This window comes from Perca fluviatilis, chromosome 13, assembly GCF_010015445.1.
Source record: "Perca fluviatilis chromosome 13, GENO_Pfluv_1.0, whole genome shotgun sequence".
Lineage (NCBI taxonomy): Eukaryota > Metazoa > Chordata > Actinopteri > Perciformes > Percidae > Perca > Perca fluviatilis.
In genome coordinates, this window is record NC_053124.1 from 5262452 (window position 1) to 5284722 (window position 22271).

General features: G+C 40.7%; 1 protein-coding gene and 1 long non-coding RNA gene across 5 annotated transcripts in view; both read right to left on the minus strand.

The window, feature by feature from the left end:
• Nucleotides 1-22271, minus strand: part of gabbr1b (gamma-aminobutyric acid (GABA) B receptor, 1b) — a 294834-nt gene that overhangs the window by 258636 nt on the left and 13927 nt on the right. The window lies entirely within an intron of this gene.
• On the minus strand, nt 5017-5894 carry LOC120571259. The gene is made up of 2 exons (XR_005641206.1): nt 5810-5894; nt 5017-5141 (listed from the first exon to the last, which is right to left on the minus strand). It is a non-coding gene; the product is annotated as an uncharacterized LOC120571259 (long non-coding RNA).

The window sequence follows — 22271 nt, forward strand, 5'->3', positions numbered from 1 at the left end:
CGCAGAGTGATCCGCAGAAGAACATTGGGCCTCATTCACCAACCGTTCTTACGAAGAAATGTGTTCTTAAACCCTTCTTACGCACCTTTTACGAAGATTCTGGCATTCACTAATGTTTTCTTAACTTGGATTTGTTCTTAGCTAAGAACAAAATCTACAAACACTGAAAAGCACTCTTACGCACATTTGAGTGATGACAATTTGCTCCAAATGATTGCTTACTGCATTTTATTTAATTCTACACTGTACTGTAATGTATTTCTGATCATTTGTTGAAAAGAAAATCATAAATGTAAAAAAAAAAACACTAACACTGCAATTTACATCAGCAATTAAACTGATTAAATCCTGCGTTATTTGGTGATTGGTCTATATTTATAGGGCCAAAATGCAGTGGTAGAATGTAACAAAGCACAAATTCGTCGTAACTGTACTTAAGTACATTTTTCACGTATCTGTACTTAAGTAGACTCAATAGTGCATAGCCCCCCCTGCCAAAACGTCTTCCTGACCGTCACACGTTTGTCTCACCAGTAAAGTTTGATTGCCGTATGGGGCACCGCTGATCCAAGCCGGCTCCGGTGCTCCAGAGCCCGGGCACAGCGCCGCTGACCCTCGGTAATACAGCCCCCGGTAAAAGTGAAAATGAAAACGTTTGTTTTTATTATTCCTGTTTTTAAATCAAAGTTGCTATATCTATTTCTCTCCACAGCGTCGTTTACTCCTCCGCCAGGCTGCGTAAGACGCGGAATATCTTATTTATTTGGCTGGACCTCTTCACATCTCCCCATTTGCGCTGCTTCACACACTTTATTTGCTTACTTGCATGGTTAAAGAAAATAAAATACATCCATGATTCTAACAACACATTTCCGTTTTATGCTGGTTAGGATAGGAACTTTTTTTAAAAGCCAGGCCTTGTTTGTGGTAGTGGACACCTTCTACTTTTACTAAAGTAAATATGTCTCTGGTTATTTGTACTTTTATTTAAGTACTGAGATTCAGTACTTCCTCCACCGCGGCTCCGACAATCTCCGAAAACCAGTCTCCCAGGAGGTGCACAGGAAGTGTCATGTCCTTATATGGGAATTTGCGGGGCGTTTTCTTATGCTAATTAGGAACAACTGGCACGCGCTTTCAGTTAAGAAAGACGTGGGATTCATCAATCCTAAAAACACAGATGCGAACAAATCTGCTGTTTAAGAACACGTCATGAATCTGAAGTAGACTTTTCTTAGGAACCTTCTTAAGAACATATTTAAGAGAAAACTTAGGAAGATATTGGTGAATGAGGCCCAATGTCCATTTTGTTTGCTAAAGACCGTTTTCTGTTGCACAACTAAAACAACTTTTGAACGTACAGATGTTCCACCAAAATATGTTCTTTCCCGAGGCTATTTTGCAGAGCCACTGTTGCTCCGTGTGGCGCTTAGCACTGCCCAAGACGATTGTGATTGGTTTAAAGAAATGCCAATAAACCAGAGCACGTTTTTCTCCCATCCAGGAATGCTGTGTGGACTAGCCAGACCTTCCTTAGCAGTGCTATGGAGGAAGGTCTGGCAAAGCGAGACTAGCCCTCCTCTCTTCCCCCCACTTTGTTTATGGTCTTAACCCCATCTGTGAGCACTTCCGGTCGGTGGAGCTGTGTTGATAGACCTTGGCAGTGCTGTAGTACTCGGTCACGTCACAAAATCAACCGCATTTTTACTCAGTGTTGTCTCTGTCTCAGACAAAAAGGACGAGTTTTTATTTCAACACCACAACTGCTGGATATCACTTGACCCTTGTGTTGTCCTTCGGGTCACTGGGACCCGAAGGACAACACAAGGGTTAAATAGTTAGATACTCCCCTTTCCATGGATGTAAATCACCTTAGATATGATTGTTATTTCAGTGTTGATTAAAAAAAAAAAAGACTAAAGGAGTGAGGGAGAACCTGTATGAGGCTGAGGCAATAACACAGTACATTAACAAAAATAATACTTTGTTTACATTTCTGAATGTGCATTTGTTAAGCACCATTCAATTAAAATGCAACTGTGAACTACAATAAAACAGCAGATTGTAGTTTCTGTATTTATCCCCAAAGCATTATCAGTTAAAATGGGGGAAATGTGAAAAACTGCATTGCAGGTCGATTTAAGCTGTGCGCCCCTAACATTTTTTAGATAGAGGCTACAGTGCTCCTAGTTAAAAAAAAAAGTAAGTCTTGAGCCCTGAAAAACCATGTTATTGATCAGTAATATGGAGTGGACTGCTATAGGGATGCACAATATTGGATTTTGGCCTATATTCCATATACCGATATTTTTAAACTCATATTGGCCGATGCCGATATATATACACATCTTTTTCATCTCAATTGTTGTAGATACAGACATTAAGCAAGACAAACATTTGATTCTACCATGAATGCATCATCTTACAAATGTAGACAGACATTCACCCCTGAAAAATAAGTTAATTGTTTTACATGTTGAAGAATAAATGATACGCTAGTTCCACATTTTATTTGAGTAAGCTGTAACAGCCAAGCTCCATATTGTATGTTTTTAGAGCTGCAAAGTTGAAGTAACAAACAGTATTAGTTTTAGGCTTCATTTATAATTTTTAGCAAGCGGATAACTTAATGAAAGTCCAGTTTAACTCACATCTATGAAAAAGTTGAAATCATAAATCAATAACTAAGAAACATAAAATATACTGTTTAGGTTTCTTGACTTCTCATGGTTTCCCCTGGGTCGGCGAGGGAGTGATCACTAAAGCAGAACTTGGAGGAGCAGTTTGACACTAAAATGAGAATAGCTGGTCCACCTTTAAGCTAGTCCACCTTAAGAGAGCTATTGCTGAAGTTGTTGTGAGTTGTAGCATTGATTCACCGCCATGTTCACAGCTATAACGTTTCTGCTAATGTGAGAAAATCTGGTAAAAATACCATTATGGTACTATGTTACAATATAAACTGTGTGGTATTGCAATATAATCAGTGTAACTCTACATCACAAGCTATATAACTCTTAAAGTTTATGAGAAAGTGTTTTTGCATAAGTGGAAGATGTCTCTCTGTTTGAATGTCCTTCTGAAGCACTCAGCACTGATATCAGAATATCAAGGCCACTCATACAGAGGCAAAAAGACGAGTAGCAGAGGGGCCCTGAAGCCATGGTCGCAGGTGTGTGTGTGTGTGTGTGTGTGCGTGTGTGTGTCTGGAGAGGCCAGCTAAAGAGACTGAAGTCGTTTGGCATGAGTATGGGTCCATCCCATGTCCCTTATTTGATAGCTCCTCGACTGAACCGGAAGCTATTCTGTCCCTCCTCTGTGAAGGAATTATTTCCCCCGAGGATAGAGGAGCAAGGAGGGATCATCAAGGAACTATAGGCGAGGACACAGAGAGCAGCCTTCCTGGAAGCCGTGCAGCTGAAGGAGTTGCTAACCCCACCCATACAGCTGATGTATTCATGTGAAGCTTTAGAGGAAAGGACCTCTCATCCCTCTAAAACACATTTGCTCGTATCCTCTCTCCTCCTATGGTTATCTTGCGTATCTTGCGATCCTCAGTGGGAGGGACTAAACGCGAGGAAGGGAGGCAAGTGGAGGACTCGGGTATGCAATTTAAGCAACATGAGATGCAGCTATCGTGAATGCGTGAGGAGGCCTGCAGGAGGCCTAAAGAGGAGGCTGACGACGTTTACATGTGTGTGTGTATGTGAGTGAGGGTCAAATTGTGGCCAAAACTGCAGACGTTGCAGAAAAACATCAAAGGGTGCAGTGTCAGCATAAATTGGTTTCCTCAAAAATATGAATAGGAACAGGAGATATAAACAGGGAGAAAAGGGGCTCATTTCTTTAGTAGGTCTCCGGAGCTTGCTCGGGTTTAAGCTGTCAAACCTTTAACTCTTTTCACATCATATACTGCCTGACTCCTTGTGGAATTTGGAAAGACTTTTGGGACTTTAGGGACCATTCGGTATTTATGGAATGGACCACCGGAGGAAAATAGGGGAGGGTCATGTCTTTTTATTCTTTGTTAATGGGAGGGTCATCCAACTTTTGTATTCATGAGAACAGCAAAATTTCAAAGTGGCCTGTTTGGTGCATATTTATCTATGTAGCTCCATGTAGCTCTCTAAGTCTCAGCCCGTCGCTAGCAGATGGGTCCCTCGGTTTAGTCAGCCAGACATGAGCTGTAGCTTTAGAGACCGTGGGATTTCCTAAACAGAATAAATCCTGCTCGCACATATAAACACAAAACTGCTTTACTTGCTCCATCATGTTGTAACTAAGACATCTGCCTAAAAAGGATGAAGGAAGAAAGCATGATTGCAGTACTGTTTAGTTCAAAAACATCCAAAACACCATATGAAAACTCAAGCTTTTATTTTGAAAAGTCGAAGCTCGTGGACAGCACCAGCCCGCAAGGCATGAGACGGGAGGTCTCCAGGCTGCAGCCATACCCGACTCAAATATCCTTTCGGTCCCGGTGAATATTTGTGAAATTGTGCAAACAGCCTTTTCAAGGGATTTGAGAAGGAGGAGTGATAGCATGCAAGCTCCCAAATTGACGCTGGTCTGAGAAATGGAGTTTTTGATAATAATTAGCTTTGGCAACTTTACCTATGCTAAAATATACAATGACTGAGGAAGCCTAGTGACAAGTCCATAGCAACCAGTGTTGAATTTCTTATTACCCAGTGTGCTTTGTCTCTCAATGTTCTCTCAATGTTTTATTTCATGTGAATACTAGTTTATTAGATTACTAACAGTAATATTACTAATAGTATTTGAAGTAATGCAGGAAGTGTGCCTTTAGTTTTCATGCTTATTGTGTTTCCACAACAATGTTAGTGAGTAAATCTACTGAAATGGCCACCACACCATATCAGAGGAGTGTGATGCGTAAGATGAGAATACAGAGGTTTAGTCACGTATGCCATGGCTGTGAAAAAAAACCAAAAAACAATAACAATAGGCATCTGTACATCTCTGCCAAGCACAACCCAGTACAGAAGGCATCAATAAATTGTTGGGGAGGGTCATCCCTTTATTCCATATCATTTTGGAGGGTCGTCCAAAATTAATTGCTGGTGAAGGGAGGGTCAGGGCGATTTTGATAAAAGATCACAAAACTCCTCCGGTGGCCCCTGAAATAAATAAAGAACAGTCCCTTATGAAACTTTAGACTTAGAGGAAAAAGTGTTTGATAGAGGAAAAGTTGTTTTGGAGGAACTGAGCGATCAACATGGCCCTTGGCGTCAGACTCTTGTCCAAAACACAACTACTGTACGTCTGTCAAGTCCTACTCTTGTTCACCTTCCAAAAGGACACAGGGCCAACTCAGATTTCCGACTCAATCACTTTTATTTTGCTTTTGCTTTGTCAGTTGATTGGTCTGTTCAGTGAATTAGGTTGTAAACCTTTAAAGACAGAACAAAAGTTACCATTTTAATTAAACATTTTTAAAGAATTTAAATGAGTTTAAACATTCTAAATAACTTTTTAATTAAACCACTTAAGCCTTTTACATGGAATAAAGAAAAGATAATTTCATGAATTTTCCAAATTTGTTAGTAAAGTTTTAATATTTAACAGAATTTTAACATTTTTTACTTTGTACTATCCTTTTGTATCTTATACTTTTACTTCCTTATACTCAAACTGAAATATTTTAGCACAAACCCATTTACCACAAAATCAATGAAGTAAATGCTGCAATGTGTTCCTTAACCAATCTACACAACAGTTAAACATAACTCGAACATATTAAGCAGCATTTCAAACACAATGCAAGTAAATAAAACACTTCACTGACCATTGGCGTCTTTGGACTGAACTTATGAGTGAACTTTGAGCGTCTTCTCTCTGAAGTTTGTTTCTCTGAATGACTGAGAACCTCCATGTCTTAACAGGTGCTCCAAATCAGTGACAATGACTGATCAGGTGACAAGCAGTCAGCTTGCTGCTGCTGGTGCGCTCTGGGAAGTGTAGTTCTTTGAGACTCATTCTGAGCTTCAGCTCAACAATGTGTGTTCAAGGATTTGATTACTTCAATTTTGCATGCTGCACTCGCATCTTCTTTTTCACCTTAAAAAACAACAACAATCAGGCCGCGGACGTTACTGCCTCTTCAGCATGTAAATCCTGACCTCCACATGGCCAAAAGAACACACACAAACACCAGCACCACACACAGCTAGAGGGAAATGAGGCCAGTTTTGCCGATACCGATATGATTGTCGATATATTCAGAACTGATCTTACAGAAACTACAGTCGCTGTCTCCTGATGCTCCTAATCCAATTCTGGGTGACTTCTACCACTGCTTGCTGGACCAAACTCTCAGGAGCTCTTACAAATTTGTGTCTTGCCCCACCAGAAATAGCAATATACTGGACCAGTGTTATGGCTCAATTAAAGGAGCTTACAAATTGACCCCACTCCTGCCTGCTGGGCACGGCTGATCAGTACTATGTGCAACACATTCCAGCATATGGCACATGCCTACAGAAGGGTAGGCTAAAGTGTAATTAGAAAGGTAGTCTCGCTTTGTCAGACCATCCTCCAAGACGCTGCAGAGGAGGGTCTGGCTAGTCCACACAGCATTCCGGGATGGGAGAAAAACGTGCTCTGGTTTATTGGCATTTCTTTATACCAATGACAATCGTCTTGGGCAGTGCTAAGCGGCGGACGGAGCCGCTGCAAAATAGCCTCGGGAAGGAACTTGTTTTAGTGGAATATGTACTTTCAAAGGTTGTTTTAGTCGTGCAACAGAAAACTGGACAGATAGTCCAGCTAGCTGCCTGGATCTACCCTGCAGAGATCGGCGGAGCAGTTAACCATAGTCCTCTCTGAGCTAAATGTTCTACAAAAGGAGACTAAACGTGAAATAAAAAAAAACAGTTGAATACAAACAGAAGTATGGGACAGTGTCAGGACCATGCTTTGGTTAAATAGTGGCTTTTAGCAAAGGGTCCATGTGCAGAAGCTTACTGAGCATTTTGGATTGGACACAATCTTGGACTTCCTCGCCAACAGATCTCAGAGAGTGAGAGTAAATGGACATTTACTCTAAATGGACATTTACTCTCATTCACTCAGGACTAACTCCAACATCAGCTGGCTGTCCCCAGGCCTGTGTCCTCTCTCGTTTCCTGTACACTAACCACGGCCACATCCTGAATCGTGCTGATGATACGGTTATTGTGAGCCTTTCTGATGGTGTCAAGAAGCCTTTTTAAATGGGTCAAAGACCAAAGGATGTCACTTCAACCCTGTCAACACTGAAGCTGGTTAAGTTCAAGGTTGACAGATCCCTGATGACTTTGTTTGATAGATCTCTTATTGAGTCGATTTTTACTTTGGTATGCTTCTCTCGATATAAAATCAAACTTCTGCAGCAGGATCACAGGTACTCAACAGAAAGGTGTTTTTGATTTGTACAACATACAGTTGTTAAAGAAAGCCGAGTCCATCCTGTCTGACAGCACCCACCCCCTTCCCCTTAGAGTTATAGACCTTGCCTTCTGGTTCCCACTTTAAATACCCGCTCGCCACAACCAGCAGATCCAAACTAGAGCTGGGCGATATGGAAACATTTTTGTCACTGCCGCACAACCTATTGACCTCTGGGGACAGACAAAGCTCTACTTGACTTGACTACTGTAGATGTCTCCCTGTTTCCTGATCCACTCTCATTTCAGTTTGCTGCTGGTTAGGCTGTTCATTATAAGACAGAATTGCCATTTTATTTCACTTCACTTCATCCATTCAGGCAGCCATATTTGAGCTTTTCCAATTATTATGAAACAATCCAATCACGATTGTTCTGTGGTTTGCATCCCATCATCTACTGGCTTGACTTCTGTGAGTTGATTCTGACAGCAGTTAGGAGATCTCAGAGAACAAAGTGACAGGAAGCAGGGTTCAGTTCACAATGTTCTAAAGGTTTAATGAGACACACAAGAATATATACATTTTTTAACAATCGCTCCAGTCACTTAGATCCACAATCTACAATAAATCAGCACTGCTCTGTGGGACCATAAGTCAGAAAGAATAAAGATTACCACTGCCAGAAGGGCTGCAGCCACTGTGAACACGCATCCTTCCTGCAGCAGCACAGCAAATCTTAACAAAGCTGACCACTGCCGTGAGCAGAAACAAACCGATGTGATAAAAACTGATCTCAATGCTTTACACTCCAAAGCCGATGGAGGAGGGGAGCTTATAGCCGGCGTGGGAAAAGCACAAAGGTCAGAGCCAAGGCCAAAGTTTATCTCCTGAAATACCTGCAGGCATCTGAGGCTTACAGCCAAAGAGAAATGAGAAAACACCATGGCCCTTTCTTCTTCTGAGAGAGACAGCTCAGAAATAGTCTGGTTTTAGTCTTATCTGCCATGCCAGAAATAGTCCCATCACGTACAATTAAACCTGTCAACAGAATCCAATCAATTCTTACAAAAGTGTTATTTTGTTCTTCAATGCTGGTAGATTTATTTCCCCAGTCTTCTTAGACTTTAACTTTGGACTAGAAAGTTTCCAGTGTTTCTCCTATAATTGTACTGGCCGTCAGGCCAAAGGGAACCCCCGTCGGGCCAGAATGTTTTTAAATTTAATTTAATTCTAGTGCCAAAAATTATGCCAAATATCCATTGTGTTTCCCCTATATTCATTCTGTGCACTGCCATGAACTGTCTGCGGGTAGTTCACGTCTCTAACAGCAGGACAGTTAAGTGTGTTATCTAAACTGCTAAAGTCAGTTGAAACGTACGTAATCTAACTGGGTTTCAATTCTGGAAATGATTTCTCTAAAATAATTAGCACAGCAAAGGCAACTTTATTCACATAAAAATATGAAGCATTTACATTTAAATCAATTACTGACAGCAGGACTAGCAGTTTGAACAGGAAATTCAAAGAAACTATGCAATTTCATAGGATTTTTAAATCATTATTACCAGGGTGCGATTTGCCAGGGGGATGCGTGGGATTTCCCCCTTTCTGGTCTACATATACCTGTATCTGCTATTTTAATCCCCGGTGGGGACAAAATGTATCTATGCTACTGCATCAATAGAAGTATTTTAAACTATAAAGCGCTGTAATGTGAACAGTCTTTAGTGCCATAGGACGATAAAATCCGAGCAGCAGTTGCTGGTTGTATTTAGCCGCTACAGAGCTTGCTATAGTTACGTAATTATTTTATTATTTAAACATATCACAGCTTCGTCTAAACATTTAGTTCTTCTGGAAATGTTTGTCCGGAAAAATCTTCTAAAAAGAAGGCTGTGATCTTTTTTAAGAGCAGAGTCTAAACGACAGCATTCTGCAGTCTGTTTATTCTTGATAACAGACCGTTGCCATGCATAGCAGAACGTTGCCATGGACGTTAGGGGTGCACCGATCCGATATTAGGATCGGATATCGGCCCCGATATTGACAAAATAGCTGGATCGGAAAAATTAACAGATCCACGGGCCGATCCAGTTTTAATTTTTTTAAACCGGGACCCCTGTTAACTGCGTACCCTTCTCACTCATGGTAGTAACTTTATAACACAACAATATCTTTAAAAGGATAAAACACCATAGCATATAACAATTTGTGACTTAAACGTTACTCGACCGTGCTTACGTTACCGTGCTAACATTACTATGCTAACGTTAAAGACATGTCACTTCAAGCATGCAGCGGAGCAACATTATGAACGCAATCCACCTCCGGTCCCGCTACAGACCGTTGAGAAAGACGCGTTCAGAGCAATGATTAAAACTCTGGATTTAAGATGTCTTGCCTCGCTGAAATACGTCCTCCAACCTGCTAACATTATTCAACCAGCGAAGGAGGCTGACAGCGGAGCTCCGTTCAGTCGCCCACTACTACCACACTACAACAACCTAACCTGTGGCCAAGGTAGTGGTTATACAGTACTAGCTTACAACTATTTGGTTTTGAAAGGGAAACAATGTTCAAGTTGTTTGTATGTGTAGGCTATTCATTCGATTTGAGTTTATTTTACTACTTTGCAGTTTGCACAATAAAAATAGTTTAGCTTCTGTAACTGTTTCATGGATTCTCCTTCATATAAAGTTATTGTATAATGTCGTGGAGCCAAACCCTTTAGTAATCAAAGCTTTTAGTAAACATGATGACATTAACATGTTTTTGTGATATTCTATGTACTCCTGACAGTAGAATAAGCCATTATAAACCTATATAAAGCTGGCCAATTATTGAAGGCCCATTATTGTTATTTATTTAAATTTATTTTAAGAATTTTGATTACATTATATTTTCGATTTGAATGCACAATTGTTTTTTTAAATAACAAATAAATAAGAATTCAGTACATTACATATATGTTATTTTGTCTAAGTTAGGAAAGTAATGTTTAGTTAGGAAAGTCTGGTGCCTTTAGTCTCTTCAACATGGTGGAAGGAAGGTATAAGGTGGAAGGTATACAGTTTATTATTAATTCAACAACGGTATCGGATCGGTATCGGGTATCGACAGATACACAAAGCCCTGGCATCGGTATCGGGACTGAAAAAGTCGGATCGGTGCATCCCTAAAGAACGCAGTTCTGATCACTCTGGAGGACAGCTATCAATATATCCATCTATCTATCAATATATCTATCAATATATCTATCTATATATCTATCAATCAATCAATCAATCAATCAATCAATCATATATATATATATATATATATATATATATATATAATAACCCATTTCGGCAGCTTGTGCCCTGGATCTCGGCCATGACCCAACCTGCATGACCATAGGTGAGGGTAGGAACGACAACTGACCGCTAGATCGAGAGCTTTGCCTTCTGGCTCAGCTCTTTTTCGTCACAACGGTGCGATAAAGTGAATGTAATACCGCCGCGCTGCACCAATTCTCCGACCAATCTCCTGCTCCATTGTCCACTCACTCACAAACAAGACCCTGAGGTACTTAAACTCCTTCACTTAGGGTAAGTCTGCCTTTAAATCTAAATTGAATCTCTAATCAGTCAGATATAATCCCAGCACTCACATTCACCATTAGAGAGCAACTCAAGGACCATTTGCTGTTATCACTGCCCTCTTCAATTGAAAAGGTACACCAAAGTGCTGCACGTTTGACAGTGTCACACCGCTACACCGTTACCTAGATGAACCTGATGAGTTACTTCACTCTGTTTTCACTTATTTACTTCAACTTCTGAGTTCTCTTCTTGTTGATTGATGTGTATATTGTTGTTTTGTGGTACGCTCCTGAACATTGCACACACCCGACGTCTCGTCGTGAAGCTCAGCGTAAGTTCATTCAGGAAAACTTCTATGCTTCACATTTTTCTCTCTCTCTCTCTCTCTCTCTCTCTCTCTCTCTCTCTCTCCCTAATCAGCTGCAATGGCATCAGCTGACTCTGGGCGTACTCTCTTTCAGTTTAACCAAACCGATTTTGAACCCGAAACCCAGTCAACAATGCAGCAAATCTCCGTATTAAAGTTGGAACATGCTTGACCAAAGGGACAATATATGGCAGTTGGGACATAAGGTATTACCACACAGATGTCATGATGTTTCACTGAGGATTCACTGTCAATTGTAGAGAAACCTAGCCACATGGTAATCCAAACATCATCAAGATTACACAAATCTAGCACTTATAATGCAGTACATTTCCACACAAATTTCCAGATACGTCTCATAATGTTCAGCCAACGTTTGCACGATGTGGACGACAGCTTACATAAATGGACTGCTTGCTGGAACGTTTACATCCAGGTGTGGAACCCACTCCGAAAAAAACAAAATAACTAGTGCAAACGGCAGGACATCAACAACACTTATCAGACAGCTAATGTCAGTGTTGTAGTCGAGACCACCTAAACTGAGACCAAGTCATCACAAAGACCAGAATGTAACGAGACCGGAGACAAGACCGAGACTTTTAGGGTTTGAGACCAAGTCAAGACCAAGACTAAGACCAAGGTAGGGCGAGACCGAGTCAAGACCAACACCAGATTTGTGTCAGACAGACAGAGCTTCTCTTCCTATCTCCCGCATTCACTTTCTTGGGAGTGCGTCTAAAGGGGGCAGGAAGAGGGGGGTTTACAGTAACAAATTTCAAATTAGATATGAGTCAAGTTATTGGTTGCATTTGCAAGTTTTAAAACATAGGCCTAAATCAGACAATGCACAGGCCATATAGCCAAATCCCTTCAGTTGTGGACTTGACCGGTCTTGAAATAAAATCCAGAGTCCTCTTTATCCGAGATGAGACATAAAAATGCGGTCGATTCCGAGACTAGACCTTCAAAAATTGAGACCAAGACCAGTCTTGAGTACTGCAACACTGGGTAATGGTAACATTACTAAGAAGCTGCAGTCAAAAGACAAGTCTCAGATAAACTTAACTACGGTGAAATAAGCCGCTGAATTTATTAAATGTCTTTTACCAGCCAATGTTACAAAACATCATGACGTGATTCAGCACACAATAAAAAACTGAATTCAAAAATGTACTGAGAAATACAAACCTCATCAATCTAATGCTCTTTTAAAAGCTTGCCCTCCTGAGGGAATTGATTTTTTATTTATTTTTAACAAAGTTGTTTTTAGGTGGAAAGAGATGAAGTGAGGGAGACGGAGGATGGAACAAGAGAGGAGAGGGAGCCATCAAAAGAAGAGAGAAAGAGACAACACATCCCAGATGTCTACTGATATATCAGACGTGGACCTTAAACCTGCAATAATCGCCCCTTGGAGGCAGCGCGAACAAGTTGTGAACACAACATTAACATATCACCTTTTACCTTGTTTTGGCAAACATGAGTAAGCATGAGAAACAATCTCATAATTAACTAAGAAAAGTTAAGGTATAGTTCTCAATCGTTGCTAATCTTAACTACAGGATAAAACAATGAGCAAAGCAGATCACATTTAATCTAATTTTATTGCCTTGTTACTTAATGTAGATGACATTAATATTAGTAATTATATATAATATTAGTATGTCAACACAAGCCCAGTCTGACATGCTGGAAGACACTTTCTTCCTGCAGTAACACTTCCCGTATAAGGAAATATAAGCAGATTAAATGTAATTGATAACTATACCTAACTGATGGCACTTTGTGTTACGGTACCAAGACCTAATAAGCTGTACTTTGTATCACAAACCCAAAACTATAATGTGGTCTTTATTAGACAGTACACAAATACAGCTATAGAAACACCTAAATTATGCTGTAATTAGAAACTGCATTTATTGCTATATTAAATCCAAACTTAGACACAATTATACCAAATTATACTCGTAAAAGAAACCAAACGATTCTAATTCACAATTGGACACCATTTTTACAAGATTATAGTCTATGAAATCAAAAACAATGCCATACCATGTCAAAAATATTCTAGGAGGCTATTATACCCTTACTACCAAATTATGCTATTATTAGACACCACACTTAAAGCTTTAGTGCGTAACTTTTCGAAATTAATGAACGTCCGTTACTCAAGCCATTGCCAAATGAGTTGCTACAAAGCTAATTAAGACTATCAGCTCTACACAACTCTCTCTGGATTTCTCAGTATGACTATGTTCAGAAGATTGTGTTGCCCAGCGACTTTCGCTCACAGAAACTCGAGTGAATATAATTACCTCTTCTGAAGAGTCCATTGTGCTTTTTTAATCCTCCGTGTCCTCCTTGGCTACTAGCAACTGTGTGGAGGAGGGGTGGGGGTGGTGCAGGATCACGGAAGGCTTCTATCATGTGGTGTTGTCATTACTTAGAATTCCTCCAGGGGGGGCGACAAACTACGCACTATAGCTTTAACGCTACCAACATGGCTCTATTGTAATTAGAAAACACAGGCTGTAATTAATCTAGACTGATTTAATGCCATACTATATCGGGCTTAGCCTTTATAATAGTCACTTTTTGGCTGCCATGCTTGCTGCCTAAGCGCTCACCTGCTGCTGTTTACTGTATATAGCATTTCACATTGCCTACCTCCACTCCAGTACTCGTCTGTGGACTCTGCATTCCCCTAGGAGGGAAGTCATTATCGGCCCTCCGCAATCGCTGTTTTGGAGAGTTTAGTTCAGTTCAGTTTAGTGTTTCATTGTGAGGAGTAACGAGGTCAAAGCATCGACACCAAATATCAACAAATAATAATTCATTTCACGCAAGATGCCTAACTTCGGAGCCCCTAAAGGGATATGGGGAATTTAGCTTTTCTGGTGGGAATGAGATACTTTCTTTCATGAGAAATCAAAGGGCCACAGGGCAGAGTCAAACCTGCATCCGCTGCATCGATGAGTAAACCTCTATATATGGGCGCCTGCTCTACCAGGTGAGCTACCCAGGCGCCCATACATAGAGGTTTAATCCTCGACGCAGCGGCCGCAGGTTAGACTCCTCCCTGCGGCCCTTTGCTAAATGTCATTCCCCCTCTCTGTCAGGGTGGAGATGAGGTTTGGACCCAAATGCAGTTCAACAAGATGTATTCCAAACAGGAAAAACACTAGAATGAGAATCGTCCACAGCGCAGCACACAACACAACCACACAAACAGAAAATAAGAATCCGACAAGAGACAAGGGAAACAGAGAGACTAAATACACAGGGTAATAACACTAACAAGGGACAGGTGATACAAACAGGTGGAACAAATCAGGGCGGGGCAGAACAATCAAAAAAGGCGCGCAACAAACAAAGACAGAAAACCAGACTATCAAAATAAAACAGGAAACGGAGCAAAACAGAAAAACAAGACTACCACAATAAGACAGAACACAAAATACCAAAACCATGACACTCTCTCTAAATAAAGGCCTAAAATGCCTTTTCAACGTTTTTGATGCCTTTTTTTCACATTTTCAGCGCTTATTTCTATGTATCATCTTTTCTGATATAAATCAAAAATTGAAAACGGATCAATGTGACCCGAAGGCAACACAAGGGTTAAAAAAAAAAAAGGCTGCTGAGGAGGAGGTATTCATCTTACTAAAATGGCAATGAAATGTTCCTGATAGTGTTAGCAACAAACTTAAAGATGATAAGGCAACTGTTAACCGATTTCATGCTGTGAATGTGAAATATTAACTTTAGTTCTTAGTTTAGTTCTTCTATTTCAGTTCTCTAACTTTAATCCCAAGCTCTTCCAGCCACATGTCAAAGTGTCACTGAGCAAGGCGCTGAACCCCAAGTTTATCCCCGAATGCTATTTGTATAGCTCTTCACTGCTCCTAATGCTTAGGATGGGTTAAATGCAGTAATTACATTTCAATACATTTTACTGTGTGTATATGACGAATAAGAATAAAGTTTTGTTAGCAGTACTTCCTTAGCATAATTTTGCTAGCCTAAGATTGTTTTCTCGTGAGCACAACATACTTTTGCATGCTCACCAGAAAGTTTCTTGTGCACACAAGAAAAAAAAAAATCCCTATGTCCCTTTAGGGGCTCCATACCTTACTGACATGTCAGTAGTGCCGTAACGCAAGGCAATTTATTTTTATAGCACAGTTCATACACATACAAAGCAAATAGAACATTCAATTCTACAATCATAAAATCTAAACAAAAGCAAACAAAGTAAATAAAAAAAAGCATAGAGGTGTAGGAATGACCATCTCTAAATTACCTCAGGGAAAGCAATGTCAAACAGAAAAGTTTTGTGTAAATGTCGACTGATAAGAGATGCCAGTGTTATGTTTTAGATCATGAAAACTGTGTCATCATTACATAGTTTATCCATGAGAAAGCACTGACTAGTTTCTTTTTACAGTCCGACCTAATGCTGTTATTTAAGTTACTGGATACTCATCCACCCTCTATCTCCATCCAGTACTGTGTGATATGCTGCACGCAAAAACATATCCCCCTACAAATATAAACAGTTTACATTTCTGTTTGTACAGATTAATTAGCTATAGAGCCCTATTTTAACGATCTGAAACGCAAGTATCAAACGTGAAACGCAAGTAGCTTTGTGGGCAGATCTCGGGCGCTGTTGCTAATTATAACGGCGGGATAAATGACTCTTGCGCCCGACGCATATCTAAAATGGGTTGGTCTGAATTAGCTAGGTGTGGTTTGGGCGTAACGTGCAATAAACCAATCAGAGCGTCATCTCACATTCCCTTTAAGAGCAGGCGAGCTTGTTCCATGGCGGATTGGTATTATAACGGCGGATTTGCCTGGCGCACGCCAGCAGGAGCTGTCCGGGATGCGGCAAAGTAATAAATACCCATCTTGAAGATGTTGCTGCGGCCTCTTGGGCGCATCTCCACAGTCTGGAGAGGATTGCTGCAGCCGTGGAGCGTGGTCCTCCAAACACACCACTTGCTCCTGTTGTGCCCCATCCTCCTCCCCCTACTCCATCTCCGTCCACCCGCTCCACCAGGAGCGCATTGCCACTCCTGGAGCAGATCCCGCCGGAGTGTCCAATCCCACCGTAGTTCACATCACGTCTCCTTAAGTCCTCTAATATTTCCTCAATTATGTCATCAACACATCCATGATTCATGGAAATGTTGCGTAAAACACAACAAGCCACAAAGAATGCCGGGACTTTTTGAGGACTGTACTGTAAAGTGCCTCCTGACCTATCCAAACACCTGAAGCACATTTTCAGTAATATTTTTCCTTGTAATTATGTATGGTTTGCAAAAATGGGAACGGCTGCATCCATGTAGATGAGAGAAGCAAGGTGTATCCACGTTGTGCGCACGCTACATTATGGTCAAGCATGCACCCCTAAAATAGCATCTGAATAACGCACTACTGACTTTAGACTAGGTTTTTCCTGGTCAGTGGCGGAATTGTTTTCTGAAACTGCAAAATAGCACCAGGGAACGTTTGCGCCTGAACACGCCTTCTCTTTTCTCTGAACCGCCCCCGGGAGCGCAAATTCATTCCCTAATTTACCGACGTGCGTCTGTGGAGGGAAAAGTCCGCTGTGCGTTGGGTGCAAAATAGGAATGGTACATGCGTCGGTGTACAAAGGCAATTGCGCTGGGTGCAAGATAGGGTCCATAGTGTTAAGTTATATATATATATATATATATATATATATATATATATATATATATATATATATATATATATATATATATATATTGTATATATATATATATAAACACACATATATATATATATATATATACATATATATATATATATATATATATATATATATATATATATATATATATATATATATATATATATACATATATATATATATATATATATATATATATATATATATATATATATATATATATATACACAGGAAACTTAATGACTCTGAAAGAGGGTATTGGCAGTGTCATTTTGAGAGTTTCTGTTTTTATTTCTTGTTTCCCTCACCTGCGTCCTCTGATAACAGCTGACAGTAGATTGAGGTTTCACAGCGCTGTGTCAGCTGCAAAAACTGAAGAAACAACAACAATCCCAGAGCAAAAGCTCTCCGTCTCGCCTGTGACGGCACATATGCTCCGCTAACGGGCCACATACGTTATACGTTCAATGTAGCCAAAGTCGCGCAACCTTGCCCCTATCAACTGTTACTAACTGTTGCTAAATAGTTTTTGGGGGAGCGTCACCACTCCCCCCTGGAAAAAACCCTAGGGGAAACACTGAACAAGATGCAATTTGTGAGCATTGGAGGTGTTGGTAGTTTTTTTTTACTTTGTACAGAGCCAGGCTAGCTTTGGCTAACCTAGTCCTGAATCCAGCTCTTTTAGCTTTGCTTAAAAACCCCACTTTTACCAACACAATACTGCAGTAGGCATTATGGTCATGTCTGACTGACGTTGAAACATTGACAATCACTGATGATAGCGGTCACATAATAGAGGCTGCTTCAGCCTGTAGAAGATAATGAGCCTACTTGATACAGATGAGCTATAATTAACGACAGAATGAATAGAATGAAGATGGACAAGTGGCTAACATGGGGGAATTATTTCTTCAATAGTACATGATGAGCCAGCTCTATTCAAGCTAACGGAGGGTTAGAGCCTTTCCCAGAATGCACTGGGATACACTGGTCCCCACACATCGCAGGGCTGACCCCCATATACACACACCTCGCACATGTCAGAGTCTGCTGTCTATCAAGTCAGCCGGATTTATATTGATATACAGTATATATATTGGTATATTGTGCACATAACTCTGTGCAACTGCGGCATCCCCAAATCTAAATGACTGGATGTGAACACCACCCTCCTTCTGATACATCTGATACTGATCATTCCACACTATAACACACTAGTTGTGAACAAAGAGGCTCAAATATCTTTGGCATCCATTTTTCTCTTTCTCCCTTATGCTTTTTTTATTTTGCCTGTGTTTTAGTGTGTTATATATTTTTTGTGTACGTAATAGATGTAGAAAGTACAAAAAAATACATTTCACTCCAAATGGAGCTTTCTCTCCCACAGACAGCACTTTTTCTCAACTGCCTGAAACGCCTCGCCCACATTCCTGTTTATAATTCCTCCATTAGTGATGTCACTGATTGAGATTGCCAGCCCAGTTTTAAATCTGTGCCGCCCATAGGTGCTGCCGAAGCAAGCACAGCCCGCCCAGTGGCTTTTTTTCATTAGGTAGACCAATCACAACAGAATGGGCCAGCTGACCAATCAGAGCAGACTGGGCTTTCAGGATGGCGGGGCCAAGAGCTCAGATGGAGTGTTTCAGGTGGAGACGCTGCAGCAAAGGGCAGCATGAGAAACATATGTTTTTTTAAACATCAAAACATGTAAACGTATTCTAGTAGACCCCAAGAGTACAAATATGATGCTGAAAAGGAGTCTAATAGGGGCTCTTTAATTACATAACAATATTTCTACACAAAGTTCAGTTTCAGTTTCACTTCTTTTCCTCTGTCTATTATCTATTGGAGCTAGAGCAATAAATCGAGTCATTCATGGACTGATGTTATCTGTCAAAGATATATTTGATGTATAATTTAAAACCGTGTAACCGTTGCATAGTTTTTTCATCAGAGAGCACTGACGACGTTTCTTTTTATACCAGCATAATGTCCAGCTGAGGACAATGCACATTAATCAACATTTCTGTAAATGCGCCAGCCGGCTAATTTTCACCTGTAGTCCTTGTTACCCAGCATGCATGTCTTTATGGTAAACCCATGCAAACATGGGGGAAACATGCAAACTCCACACAGAACCGGGGTTAGAACTATGCAGTGCCTACTTGCTGTGAGGCAGCAATGCTAACATAAAAAAATAAACTGAAGGGAAATGTTTGTATGTTATGTGTTAATGTAAAAAAAAAATCATTCATCAGGCATCATCAGTCATCAGATTTTTAAACTTTCAAATATCCATATCCTCCAAAAAAGACAGACATACATGCACACACATCCCCACACATCCCCACACACACACACACACACACACACACACACACACACACACACACACACACACACACACACACACACACACACACACACACACACACACACACCGATATCACTGATATCAGTTGACTTTCAGTGTCAATTCAGAATAAAAGCAGTTTCTGACAGTGGTGGATGAAAAATAGAAGTGTATCTAAATTAATGGCTGGAATGCAGCACACTGCTCTGGTTCAGCATCACAATATATTGATCTTACTAATGTTTTGGTCCCTCTGGACCTTTGTCAGTGTTTGGTTAAGATTCTAAAATAAAAACGACCTCAAAGCTCAGACATACAGCAATGCAGTTTCTGTGTGAGTGTATGAACACAATTAGGCTATTCTGACCTGGTTTTAACATCTGTCCTGAGTGATCGGATCCCAAGTGGACAGCTCTAAGTGCGTGTGTTTTCACCTGTGTGTAGAATGTGTCTCAAAATGTGATCAAAGCTCACTTTCCTGCTCTATATGCAAATAAACACGTACATCATTTCTGTTTGCATATAGGCTGGTTGTGTGTTAATGTCAGTTGTTACTTTCACGTAAATCAAGTGAAACATGAAAAAGCGCTGCCCACAGTTTGTCTGTGTGCCGACCATAGACTGTAGCCTATATAAAAGGGTGCCGACCATAGACTATAGCCTATATAAAGGGTGCCGACCATAGACTGTAGCCTATATAAAGGGTGCCGACCATAGACTGTAGCCTATATAAAGGGTGCCGACCATAGACTGTAGCCTATATATAAAGGGGTCGACCATAAACTGTAGCCTATATAAAGGGTGCCGACCATAGACTGTAGCCTATATAAAAGGGTGCCGACCATAGACTGTAGCCTATATAAAAGGGTGCCGCACCATACTGTAGCCTATATAAAGGTGCGCCTAGCCCATAGCCTATATAAAGGGTGCCGACCATAGACTGTAGTCTATAGTAAAGGTGCCGACCACAGACTGTAGCCTATATAAAGGGTGCCGACCATAGACTGTAGCCTATATAAAAGGGTGCCGACCATAGACTATAGCCTATATAAAGGGTGCCGACCATAGACTGTAGCCTATATAAAGGGTGCCGACCATAGACTGTAGCCTATATAAAGGGTGCCGACCATAGACTGTAGCCGCATATAAAGGGTGCCAACCATAGACTGTAGCCTATATAAAGGGTGCCGACCATAGACTCTAGCCTATATAAAGGGTGCCGACCATAGACTCTAGCCTATATATAAAGGGTCCATAGTGCCGCCATAGACTGTGGCCTATATAAAGCGGGTGCCGACCATAGACTGTAGCCTATATAAAGGGGGTCGCGGCCATAGACTATAGCCTATATAAAGGGGGGCCGACCATAGACTGTAGCCTATATAAAAGGGTGCCGACCATAGACTGTAGCCTATATAAAGGGTGCCGACCATAGACTGTAGCCTATATAAAGGGTGCCGACCATAGACTATAGCCTATATAAAGGGTGCCGACCATAGACTGTAGCCTATATAAAAGGGTGCCGACCATAGACTGTAGCCTATATAAAGGGTGCCGACCATAGACTGTAGCCTATATAAAAGGGTGCCGACCATAGACTGTAGCCTATATAAAGGGTGCCGACCATAGACTCTAGCCTATATAAAGGGTGCCGACCATAGACTCTAGCCTATATAAAAGGGTGCCGACCATAGACTGTGGCCTATATAAAGGGTGCCGACCATAGACTGTAGCCTATATAAAAGGGTGCCGACCATAGAATGTAGCCTATATAAAGGGTGCTGACCATAGACTGTAGCCAATGGAAAAGGGTGCTGACCATAGACTGTAGCCTATATAAAGGATGCCGACCATAGACTGTAACCTATTTAAAAGGGTGCCGACCATAGACTGTAACCTATATAAAAAGGGTGCTGACCATAGACTGTGGCCTATATAAAAGGGTGCCTACCGTAGACTGTAGCCTATAAAAAAGGGTGCCGACCCTAAACTGTAGCCTATATAAAAGGGTGCCAACTATAGATTGTAACCTATTTAAAAGGGTGCCGACCATAGACTGTGCAGGAGAGACAGACATTTTTAAGTCTCAAGTGTGTTCAGCTCTCAGTACTTTGTAGCGTCTAACTGAATCTCTGTGGTTTGAAGTTTAGTTTATATTATAACTGCTTTATTTTACATTTCATGTTAGCTTAGGAGTTGTGTTACATTACTGCAGATAAAGCCCCAACATTTCCTGATTTTTCTGCTTCATAATAAAAGCATTCAAATAACAACATAACGGGGGACTTTTATTGTGAAGAATTTATAGGAAATGAAACCGTTTCACATCCGCTGCTTTGACCACTCATTTCACCGTCAATTCCAGAAAGCGCTGTAATGGTTCTGGTAATGCAAGAAAAACACACACTACCAGAATATGATAATAACATCCAAAACACATGATTCACTCTCAGTGGTTTCTGTGACATGAGAAATAATTTGAATGATTAGGCTACCTTATGTATTTCAGCTCACAGGATACAGGACACATTCCCGTTACTAATAAATTAGTAAAATAAAAATATTTGTATTTGTCCATCTTTGAGCCCCTCTTCCTGAATAGTCTATTAGACCCATAACTGACTGCTGAAAAAATGTAACGTAGGTCAAGTGGGTTGACTGAGTGATGTCAGTGAGTGTGTTGAGCGGGGAATGAGAGTAACGTGGCGTTTGCTGCATTTACAAAGCGTGAGCGCCTCCACTCTATGTTGGTTGTCTTTAGATCGCCTTAAAAAATTTAATTGCTAGTAAAAATTTAGTGGGCCATTTCATTTATTCAGACGAACACCAAAAGTCCTTTTTTTGCTATTTTCG